Below are 12,731 nucleotides of genomic sequence, written 5' to 3' on the forward strand. Positions count from 1 at the left end.
GTTTTCTCTTCTGCAAATCTTTGCTGGTAAAAGTAATAATTACTGACGAGATTCATCCCACTGTGTTAAAGGAGAATGTCTTGAAAATACATATGCATTGTCACACGACTGGGAATAAAGTTTGTTTAGTCATATGAGATGAAAGCTAATAAATACTCCTTTGCATTCACTGCCTGTCATACTCATTATTCTTATTAAAAGATCTAACATTGTTTTCAGCATGGGACAAGACAATCACTGCCTTGAAGAGCTTATATAAAACTTTTCATTCAAGAAACTCACAAAGCGTTTATAAACAGTAATTAATTTAATCACTGGAAATTATAATGTCTTTATATATGGGAAACTGAGGTACAGAATGTACCGTACCACTCAGAACACAGCTTAACTGATGCCCAAATGGAAATAAAAAGCAGTGTTACTGATTTCTTGTCCTATACTCTAATCACCAAACCTATTTCCTCCTAATAAATAATTTAAATCTTAATGAACTATAATGAAATAAAAACTTGTTTAGATTGCTCCAAGGTGAATGAAGATAAAAAGACAATGCAGATACATGGCCTCTTGCTTTTCTTCTAAGCACTTCATTGTATTGTACAAACAATACAATAAAAATTTTGAAAATTAAATGCTCCATCATTAGCTAAATAGGCAAAAGTAACTGTCTAAGTGATAAATAACGGGTTCTTGCAGCATCATTTAAAGACCAAACTACACTGAAAAGTATCCCCTTCTATCAGATATTTTTTGGACTCTACTACACGCACTGGAACCAGTGAAGCAATAAATACATCAAAATATAGAGGTAAACAAAACCATAAAACATCCAACACGACAACTGAAACACCCATGAATACATAAATATTTATGAAGCAAGAGGTACTTTCTGAAACACCCAGCTAGTTTGATTGGATTGAACAGTCCAATCAAAGCATTGTGTGTTCACATGATGGAGGAAATGGGAATTATATGGCAGGGTAAGGAAACAGTGAATTTGCAATGCATTTCAACTACCTTTATTCTTTTAAACTTCCCAGTGCCAAAGTAGGATGGCCTTCTGTGTGATTTGAACATGGAACTACCAGTTTGCAGATACAGAGTATTCCAAAGGAAATTTCAAGCCACCCAATACACTTCTGAATGCGTCACCTTAAATGTTTATCTGCATTTTTAACAAAATCTGCTTTGAGGCTCTGAACATGATATATTTGAATGGCAGCAGTAGAAGCCCTGAAAAAAAAATATAACTCGAATGCACCCTTCCGAGACCATCCTTTTTTAGCTTTGGCTCAAAAAAAGAGCCATCCACAGCAATCGTTTGACATTCATAGCTTTGTCCACCTAGACAGAGATCCTCAATCCCTTCTCGCTACCAGATGCTTGTGTACATAGTCCAAAGACATGTAGCTGGGAACTCTTGCTCTTGTTGTGTATAAAATAAGGCAACAACAGTAGCTTGTAAACTTGTATAGGCTCTATATAATCAGATTCCTATGGGATAGACATGAAATCTGAGTGGAATTAATAGGCCTGTATGCTTTCTTTCATCATTTTCTGAACATTTTCTATTTTGCCAAATCTAAAGACCACAAAGGTCATTACATTAGGCTACCTAGTAGGAGCTTGTATGTATTATAACTCTCTGGTGACCAGGACATGAGAAAATGTGATGACGCTGTGTCAGGGAAAGTTCAGACTGGACATTAGGAAAAAATTCTTTACTGAGAAGGTGGTCAGTCACTGGAACTGGCTCTCCAGGGATGTGATCATAGCACCAAGATTATGAGAGTTCAAGGAGAGTCTGGACAACATCATATAATTTAGTTCTAGGTAGTCCTGCGAGGAGCAGGGAGTTGGGCTTGATGATCCTTATGGGTCCCTTCCAACTTGAGATATTCTATGATTCTGTCATACACTATCTCCTGTAAAGAGCCCAGCAACTTGTGTCTAAACAACATTTTTCAGAAAGTTACCTAGCCTTATTCAAAGATACTAAAGGATGGAGAATTCAGTACTTTCCTGTGTAGCTTGATGTCATCAAACTAAAATTAGTCATCTCTTTCAGTGCCCCCTCAGAACCAGGAACAATGCTGTTGAGGGCTGCCTAAGGAACTGAACAAAGTAGAATAGTACAGTGAAAAATGGATATGGCTTCTGTATTTCTGCACTTTTGACTTAGGTTTCCTAAAATCTACTGCCCAGTGTTAATGATAATGTTCTTTCTTAGGAGCTAAATCCCTTTTTCTAAGACCATGAGCCCAGATATTTTGTTGCAGATCTGTAGCTTCAGGGCTGAAGCAGATTTTACATGTAATAGGTATTATCATAAAAACATGAAAAGCTAGTTGGGCTACACAGGTTGAGATCTACTGACTTTCCTCTCTCCTGACCTGGCACAGTGATTCAAGATTTTTAAATCCTATATCTCTGCATTTAACTGAGATACATTTTACGTATCCTGTTCCAGCCAAGGGTCTCAAAGGAAGCATCACACCTAAAATTAGCTGTAATCAATGCACACCATGGCATTGTGTAAACATCTAGCTCTTTCCCACCAATGTGGAATGCAGTTAGACTTACACATACAGGTTTCATCCAGAATTCATTCTCATCATAGGAATCAGCTAAAGTACAGTAGGAGATTTCCTTGTGTAAAATGACAACTTGTAGTTATTTTTTTAAAATTAATGTATGTTTTTAAAATGAACTTCAAACTTTTTATGAGCTTTGATGATATTAATTATATTTCTAGATAAAAGGCACAACACATAACTAGCCTTACTGTATTGTGCCTGAATGGACAAGTTATTTGATGAATGACAGCAAAATTTGTGGATTAGTCTTCTCTGGTATTCAACCAGCTCTGTCATGTGAGATATAAACATAAATATAAGGACAGAGTCTGCAGTCCTTATTTTCACCATGTGGCCTTTGCAGAACTAGTATTGGCACTGTTTCTTCCTATGATATCCCAACGGCCTTATCTGTACACACATTCCAGTACAATTTCGGTGCCATTTCAATGAAATCAAGGGAAGGAATCTGTTGTTGTTGTTACAGTTCTCCACTTCAGTAAATAGAGAACACCACAAGTGAAGATTGTCAGATTCTGGTACTTTTAATAGATTTCAGAATTTGTACCAAAATTATGAATCCAACTGAGCCATCATATGAAATTAACCCTTCTCCAGGCTTTTTTGTCTCAGCAGGTTGGTTCTGAACCTTTATTGTCTCCACACACTCTGCAGGATGCTTCACCTTCGGTCATTCTGTTTTGAAGAGCTCTAGTTACTATATCACCATGGGTTTAGCTAAACACTATCTTTAGCCCCGTAGAACACCTGCAGCAGCAGGAGGCCTCCATGCTCCCCATCCTGGCTGAATATAGCATTTTTAACATTTCAGCAAGCACTTCAAGGAGACTTCCAAAGGCAAACAAACTCGTGTGGGAGATGAGAGCACTAAGTGCAATTGTCTGTAGGAATAAACTATGCTTCCATGGGACAGATCCTGCCTGGCACCAAGCACCTGAAGATAAATTTTAGGGTGTTCAGCCAGGTCCTAGTGTGCCTCTGTACAGCAGCTAAGCAGCAAACTACTGTTGTATGTGACTCCCATTATAATTATCCCTTAAAGTTAAGTACTGAGGCAGCCTTCAACAGCATTGTTCCTGCTTCTGAGGGAGCACTGAAAGAGATGACTAATTTTAGTCTAAGAGACTCACCATGCCTGTCAGCTCCTGTGAACTTCACTGAACGAAAGACTGCAGAAGAAGGTTAGACTCAGGACCTCCATGTGTATATTTAATGTTGAATAAATCATATAGCCAAATGGTGGTCGCTTTCTAGGGTGGGGTTGTTGTTGTCTCTTTCTAGGATGTTTAATCATCAAGAAAAAATAACTTGCCTCTGTAGATGCAAGTGTGAGTATCAGCAGAGCTGCAGGTCTTGTTGACCTGACTTTAGCTGGCATGGTAAGAGGTACTAGATTCCATGAAAGGCTGTGAATGGAGGACAGAAGGAACACCCTCCATCCCACATGTCTGCGCTGCAGAGCACATTTGCCTGGGCTGCAGGAAGATGGGCTCTGCACACCAGGGACTGCTCATGGGCTGTAATCCCCCAAAAGAGTATCAGTGGAATCAAATCTCTAAGAGCACAGTGATGTTTAGAATAGAATAGAATAGAATAGAATAGAATAGAATAGAATAGAATAGAATAGAATAGAATAGAATAGAATAGAATAGAATAGATGTGTGACACATCAAGGTTCTGCACTGGCCTATAAATGTCTTCACTAAAACTGCTGGCCTACAGCTTTCTGTAAGAATATACAGAAAGTATATTCTTCAAAGTCTGTTCTTTTTCCCTAGAGGAAACCACCAGAACATTATCTTTCCTTTCAGACATAAAAATGAAATCTGTCAATCCACTAAAATCTGTCTGCCCTACCACGGCTCCTGTCTTACACATTCACAGCTCTGATCGCCTCCCTCCGCACAGCAGCCCTCCTGCATGAAGCTCAGGATGCTTGCCTTGAGAGGGTGGGGTTATGAAAAAGAGGGTGGGATTCTTTGTATTTGTTTCTGCTGCCTTTTTTATTTTTAATTCTTTTTTATTGTGCAGTGATGGGAATGAACATCCAGCCAAATATCAAATGAAACATCCAGTCATACAAACTGTTTGCGAGTGAAATCTTAGGGGGAGGGAGAAAAAATGGTTCAGAGAGACTTGCTTGTTTATATAAGCAGTGACTCCTGTAAGTCAGTGTCATCTTAACCATGGAATTTAAAATGGAAGTGCTGCTTCATGGTTATATATAATGCTTAAATGTCACCTTTTATTGGTCATGCTTATTTTACATCTAAGTTAGTATTAGGTCTTCTGCATAAAGAGAAAAAAAAATTTAAAAAGGAAATTTTGGGGCTACGTGTTGACGGATTACATGGAGAATGAGTAAATATTCTTTGCCAGAGTATGTACTTGATCTTACCACAATCTTTAGTAATAAAACACTTCTATTCTAGGAGCTCCTTAAACATCCTTTATCTAGAAAGAAGGTTAAATTATAGTACACTAAAGCTTCATCTGAGAAGGTAAGATGAATGTACGGCTGCTTCAGGACTAATGCTGCTTTTAAAACAATTTACAGTCCAAGAAACTATTAACACACACTAAAGACTCTATTAGAAACTAAACAAGACAACAATATCATACAGAGTACAAAGGAAAACAAGAACTTTGAAGAGAAAAGAAGGTTTGGGGTAAAATAAAAAATTATTTGAGGTTTTGAAGCAGTGATTTCCAGACTGTTGGACTTTTGCAAGACCTTGGTAGTTTATACAGCCATGCTTGGATGTTCTTGGTTTCCTGGGTCATCAGTACAGCAATAATGTAATGCAGTGGTCTTCTTCACAACACCTGGGATCTCTCCTGGATTGTAAACCAGTACGTTCTAGTCCATGTCGAGCTTTGGAGTAGTCATCTATTGACCTCAAAATAATAATAATTAAAAAAAAACCAAACCTTGTCCTAGATTATGACATAAAATGAAGATAATAGTTACAAAATATGTACTTTTTACTTAACAGGTATATTCTGCTCAGCATTTGAAGAGGGAACTTGCAGGGGTGTCCGTATCACCTAAATATGAGGTTTGTGCAGCACAGACAAACAGATGTAAATCAGTAAGTCACACCTGCCTGTGCATTCAAAGAAAAGAAACATGCACAAATGGAATGGCTCACTTGGATGTCAATTTTAGGATGAGATAAAAAGGGTGTTAGAGATCTTTCATGGGCCAGATTGGGAATCTAGAAAACTAACTCAGTTGTACAGCTATGACTTCGAACCTAAGTGTATCTACAGTGAATCGGAAGAAATTTTTCTAAGCCTTCTGCTATAAATCTAGCCAACCAGCCTGCCAACCTGTTATTTATATCTGTCTATAAGACATAAAGATTTTTTATGGTACAGCAAGGAAGATAGCTCAGCCAGCACCTCTATCCCCTGTGATACTAGAATTACCTCAAATAACTTGTTCATCATATTCAAATTAGTCATTTCAGATAACAGTAAATAGAGAAGGGAAATCCATGAAACTGATGGAATTCTATTAAAATATTGCATAATAGGAAATATTTTATGTTCTCCTATATAGAAATTTTATCTGGACTTACAAAAAAAAACCTTAATTCTTTAATATTTAATTAAGTCACTGATCTTTTTTTGCACAAGCTGGAATTCACTGGTTATGTTTCTCTATAAGCTAGTTTATACTGGTCAGGCTGTAGCAGTCAGCACTCAGAAGTCGAGAAAAATCAAACCTATGGCTGAACAAACCAACACGTAACGTATCAAGGCCCAGGTCATTATTGCTGCTTTAGCTTTAGGTCACATAGCACAGATGGTTAATTGGCTAACAAGAAGGGAATGGAATGGGAGTGAGCAAATGCTTTTCCATGTGGCTCCCAATCCCATCTGAACAAGGCACTCATTGATACACTGATTTCTCTAGGACATCTGATTGCCAGTGTCCACACATCTGAAGGGCTCTTCTTCTGCCCACAGATTTCATTTCCCCTTACAGTAGGTTAGATCAAGGTCAACAAAAACAGGAAGCTCTCCACAGCCGGTATCTCTGCCTAGTGCTGGTGACAAGCAGTATTATGGGGCCAGATGCATTACACCACCACTGCAGGGCCGGTCATGCCATGCCTGACCCATTCTTATTGCTGGTAGGTGCATGCTATGTTCCTCATTCAGAGGTTGTATGGTTCCAGACTTTCTCTGCTGATTCGCTACTCAGCTAATCTCAAGGTTGCACCTCAATATGACCTTGTATTCACAGTCTGTACTCATGAAAAGACTATTTGGGATGCAGTGGAAACCTTTTTAGAATGCACACATATCTATTGAAAATGTCAGGCAACTACAGTAATGCTAGCTAGAGTGAAAAATTGACATTAACTAACATCTCATGACTTTGGTGGGGAGTGAAAGGTACTTCACTTGTGGGACAGTAAATCCTTTATGAAATAGCTTCCAATTTCCTCAAAACCATATCATGTTGACCAGTGAGTGAAAGAAGATATTGGAGCAGATATTGCCTAATATGACACCTCCAATGGCCTTGATGTGTAGAACATGACTGTGTATTATTTCTCAAATTAAGACTGCACCAAATTTTTCATACTAAGGCTGATTTGCATTGTTGATACTTTTGTACATGGCAGATCAGAAACATTTCACTTAGTTAAATTTAGGACTGGTTTCATATTGCTTCTGCTGTCTTTGTTATACATACAAAACATCTTGCACATTTTCTCTTCAGTGAAAATTCTCTGTGAATTTCATTGTAACTATGGTCCAGTATATGAGAATTGGCTCAGACATTTATTTGATAAAGCCTTTTCTCTCCATGGTATTTAATTCAATAAATTCATTGGCATGTTCATGCTACACATTTATTAGGATTTTATTCCCCCCAAGCACACAGTCTCTTCTCAAAGCAGTAATTTGTTGCTGTAGTAGTTTATCAGACAGATATGCCTAAAGATTTCTGTTAACAGTGCATATTTTGTATGGCAGTTCCACGCAGAGACTCACTAACAAGAACTGAAGAGAGAGAAGATTTTACTCAGCTCTATATGAGCACAATAAGTGGATTAATAGAAAATAATCAGGCCTTCTGGATTTCAACCCACTCTCTGTAGCTTAATGGAAAGTTTTAATGAGGAATGTGAGGAACCTGCACCAGATCTAGTATTTCATTTGGGTTGATTCATGTTTCCAAGTGGAGCTTGGAGTAATTGGTTAATAGTTAATGGTCATCAGAGGGTGTCAACCTTTAGCAGCTTATGTAGCCACATTACAAATACAGTGTTCTTCAAAAACAAAAGTCTTCCAAGTCTTAGGATAATCACAGGATCCATTTGCTTCTTAGGGTCCTCACTCATCATAGGTATTTCCTCTGTATGTGCCCCTCTGTCTTTATCTCTGGATTTTTGTTTCAAAATTGTATGCAGTAGTTTTTAAACCTTGCAAACTTCACCAACATGCTGTAGCAAGTATTTCTACACCCTGATTCCAAGCTATGCAAAAAGCTATTTGATTTTATTAATTTTAAATCTGCCACTTCCTTCATTATTTGATGTCCCAAGTTCTTATGGTGGAAGAGACAATGAGCAGTCATTTTCCTGTTACCTCTCCTTGAGTTTCTAGACTTCTGTCATACTCTCTCTCAAAGATCTCTTTCCCAGGCTGAAGAGACCAAGTGTACTTGGCCATCCCTCATACAGAAGTCATTTCACATCTTTGATTATCTGAGAAGGAAATCCTTTCTTAAAACATTATCAGCTTTACCATACCCTTAGCAAATAATATTTCATTTATCTTTTTTTTGGAAAAAGGGGAGGAGGAAAAGGAGAATAACTTTACATGGTGTTTTCATACACAAATATATCATGGATTTCTGCATTTGTTCCCCGTTCGTTTTCTAGGGTTCAATTTGATGCTTAACTGATATTTGCATAGAAATACTTGTCCATTTTACCTCCAAGATCTCACTCCTGAATGATAATCATCAGCTTGTAGCCCATTACCATGAGTATAAAGTTAGAATTGTTTTCACTGGTTGATTTATTTTACATCTACCTACATTGAAATTTATCTACCACATCGCTACTCTTGCAACACCTAACAGTTGCCCCTGAATAATTTAAGATTGCCAGCAACCTTTATGACCTTGCTCTTCACCCTTTCCCAAATCACTCACTAATTTGTCGAACAGCAGGGTCCCTGCACAGTTTCTTGTGGTCATGCAATCATGTCCTCCCATCTTCCTTGTCCATTTAACCATTCCTTTACTCATGTAGGGGCTTTCTCTGTCCCTGGTTTCTCTGAACACCTCTGGCAAGGGACATCTGCTGACACATCACAGCTGGCCAGGAAGGAAGAAGGCACTGTCCTCATGACATCCACCAGGACATCCACCTGCCTATCAAGTTCCTTCTCTTCATTACAAAGCTGAGTTCACACCACAAGGACAAGATAAAAAGTGTGCATTTCTGAGCATCTGCGCCATTCCCTTGTGGACTGCTAAAAAATGAAATAGTTATGCTTCGCTACTATGTAAAAGCAAAGTTTCTGCAGTCTGTATTCCTCTGACAGCCTACAGTGAATGTCTTGATCAACAAATTTTGTTTGAATTCTTATACTTAAAAAATCCACTGATTTCACAAATGCAGATTGTACATGAGACAGCAATCAGTAAACTTAAATGCAATAAACATAGAATGAAAGACCTCACAATACAAACAGCCCTGCAAGTATATTGATTTTACAGGAACAGAAAAAAAAAAAAAAAGATAAAGCATTTGCTGAGCGAGATTCAGAATACTAGAACCAGACAATACCCATTTATCTCCTTTCCCAATTTTATCCAGTTCTGTGCAGTTCTCATTACTGCGAACTCTTCGCTACAGTCACTCTGTCTTATCCAGAAGATTGAGTCGTATTCATAGAATCATAGAATCATAAATTGTCTAGGTTGGAAGGGACCTTTAAGATCATTTAGTCCAATCATCAACATAACTCTGATTAAAAAAAAAAACAACAAACAAACAAAACCCCCCCCCCAAAAAAAAAGCAAAAAACCCCTCCCACATTACTAACCCATGTCTCTAAGCGCTATGTCAACCCATTGTTTTCAATACCTCCAGGGATGGTGCCTCAACCAGCCCATTCCAATGCTTAATAACCCTTTCCATGGAAAAAATTTTCCTAATATCCAATCTGAATCTCCCCTGGCACAACTTGAGGCCATTTCCACTTGTCCTATTGCCTGTGACTTGGAGAAGAGACCAATCCCCACCTCTCTACAACATCCTTTTCAGGTTCTTTCACAGTAGAAATATCTTCATGAGAAAAGAGAATACTCAGTCTTACATACAAACCAAACCAAGGACAACTCTCTCATCTTTTTCAACATTCTCTCACCATCAAATGAAACAGTTCAGATAAATAACTTAAATCTCGTTAGGTTTGTTTGTTTTTTTTTCTCCTTCTTCAATGCAAGCGTAAAATATATTCTTTAGGTTTCTTTTTCTGTTTCATTGTAAAGAGAAATTGCTCATGGTTCAAACTGGGGTGCAGATAAGTTTGGATAAGAATTCAAACAGAGAAATGAATTAGAAATTAAAATGAATTAGAGGTAAGCTAACATATGTTATTCTTCCAGTACAGTTTAAAATGGCAACAAATTTTCTTGTGATCACTTTGGAGGTGTAACTCGTCATTCGTGTCTGGTTTTGGCACACTGTAACTGAATTATGAAATCACTCCTGGTTGATACAGATTTATAAAGGTTATATATTCCAGACTGGTGGGGCTTGATTGGCTTTTTGAAGGCTCATGAATATGGATTAGCCCAAAATGGTCCAGAATCTAGGACTCGGGTGGATTCTTTGTCCACTATATTAAGCAAAAAGTGATTAGCTTTCATATGAGAAGGTAGCCAATAAACAGAGTAACCTCACAGGAAAAGGACAGAATCTAAAGAGGAAGGAACAAAGCAGAAGAACATTTAGAGGTTAAATGCTAACTGAGGGGAATTTTAGCAGGAGAAGACAGTATGAGATGAACAGAAGGTCTACAATCCTCTTGGTGCATGTTACCAGAAAAACTTGGAGTTAAGCCCAGGAATCCTGAATCTTTCCCGCTTTTTTCATGAAAAAAAAAAAAGAAAAAAAAAAAAAAGATATCTTGGAGAAGAATACAATATTTGATCAGGAAATTAAAACTGTATCAGGGCATATATACATATAGGTTTGCAATATATGTTTATGTATTTTTTTTGTACAGAATCATAGAATGGTTTGGGTTGGAAGGGACCTTAAAGATCATCTAGATCAAATCCCCCTGCCAAAGGAGGTTGGAACCTCACTTTCTCACCTTTAGCACCTTTTTCTTGGGAGAAAATGAGGAAAGATAACACAAACATAAAAAATAAAGGATTTACAGAAGTTCCTGTTCTCTATGATCAATGCAAGAATCTTATTAATGCTTATATATATCTAAAGGGCAGTTTGAGGGAGGATGGAGATGAACTCTTTTGAGTGGTTCCCAGTGATAGGATGAGGGGCAATGGGCACAAGCTGGAACATAGGAAGTTCCACTCAAATATGAGGAAGAACTTCTTTACAGTGAGGGTGACAGAGCCCTGGAACAGGCTGCCCAGGGAGGGTGTGGGGTCCCCTTCTCTGGAGATCTTCAAGACACTCTTGGATGCTGGCCACTAACAATATGAAGAAGTTTACTTTCTTATAAATAATTAATCAAATTATTTTTTTATTTGGCCACCTGGCACAACTGGAAAATGTTACCAAAACTGGTGCAATAAGTCAGATCTCAAAATTTCCCTTTCAGAGGAATTACAGACCTTTCCCTTTTTAATTGATATTTTGAATTATGGAAAAATATCAAAAAATATAATAACTTGACTTGATTCTTATTGCAAATTTTACCTTATTTTGTAATCTATGACAGATATAAAAAAATTAATGTTTTTACTATTATATCACTGCATGGTTTGCATAATTGGATATGACATATCATACCCACAGTGGCAGTAATTGTTGCTCTAAATGTTAATTAGTTTTGAAATTCTTATTCTATGTATAAATTGGTGATCTAACTGGCCATTTGTCATTAGTTTTAGTATCCATTTAGTTCCTTATCATGAACCTTATCATGATCATTACCATCATACAAATTGTTATCACAGGTAACAAAACTAACAGCACTAACACATGTATTAACAAGGGCTTTATAGCACCTGTGACTGCAATCCTCAGCTTGGAATGTTTTTGTGCAAATGAGCAACAGTTAGCCATCATGTCAAAGGACAGATAACCAAATATCCCTTTGTCATAAGTCTTCCAACTGGAACTTTGAATAATGACTATTTATAGAGAAATTGGAGGGAAAAGATGGAACCTGAAAAACATTAGTGATACAGAGCTATCACAGCAAAAGGGATAGCCATAGTAGCTACAGTGTTCATTAATTTAAATGAATGTTCCGATTCAGATGGCAGAGAACCTAAGATAGAGATAGATATATGATAAAGTGTAACAAAGGAAATTCTTCAGTATTGCTACATACAGAGTATCACAGATACATTTTATGAGAACCAATGTGAGTGCTTAACAATATGGGAATTTGGGAAAGGAAATCCCTGAAATTCACACCAATTCTTGCTGTCTCGACTACTCTCATGTTCCCAAAAGAGATCATGTAAATAGTTCAAGCTTTCTGTTGTTTCTCTGCCTGTTGTCAAATCAAGATTTTTGTTGTTTTGCATAACTTAGAAATTTTTTAAAAAATTATAATGTTATATTGTCAAGCTTTTTATTGATAATATCTGTTATAAATCATGATAAGAAATTTTAACTTAGCAGACCACAGTTTATTAATCCTAGTACATTGCTTAATTAGTGCATGTCAGATTAGACCTTACAAACACAAATATTTTTTTGTTTAAATGGTGTCATCATAGCTTATTAAAAAAATACTTATTCTTCTTCCCAGTTTAGTAAGGTACAATCCACTTCATTAAGATGTTAAAAAGATATTTGATGTCATATATTAGCAATTAATTCTCTCATCTTCCACCATCCAGAACAGATAAAACAGGAATTCTCTCAAACCAGTATTCAAAAGAACAGT

Source organism: Calidris pugnax, unplaced genomic scaffold, assembly GCF_001431845.1.
Source record: "Calidris pugnax isolate Ruff unplaced genomic scaffold, ASM143184v1 scaffold99, whole genome shotgun sequence".
In the NCBI taxonomy this organism is placed as follows: Eukaryota; Metazoa; Chordata; class Aves; order Charadriiformes; family Scolopacidae; genus Calidris; species Calidris pugnax.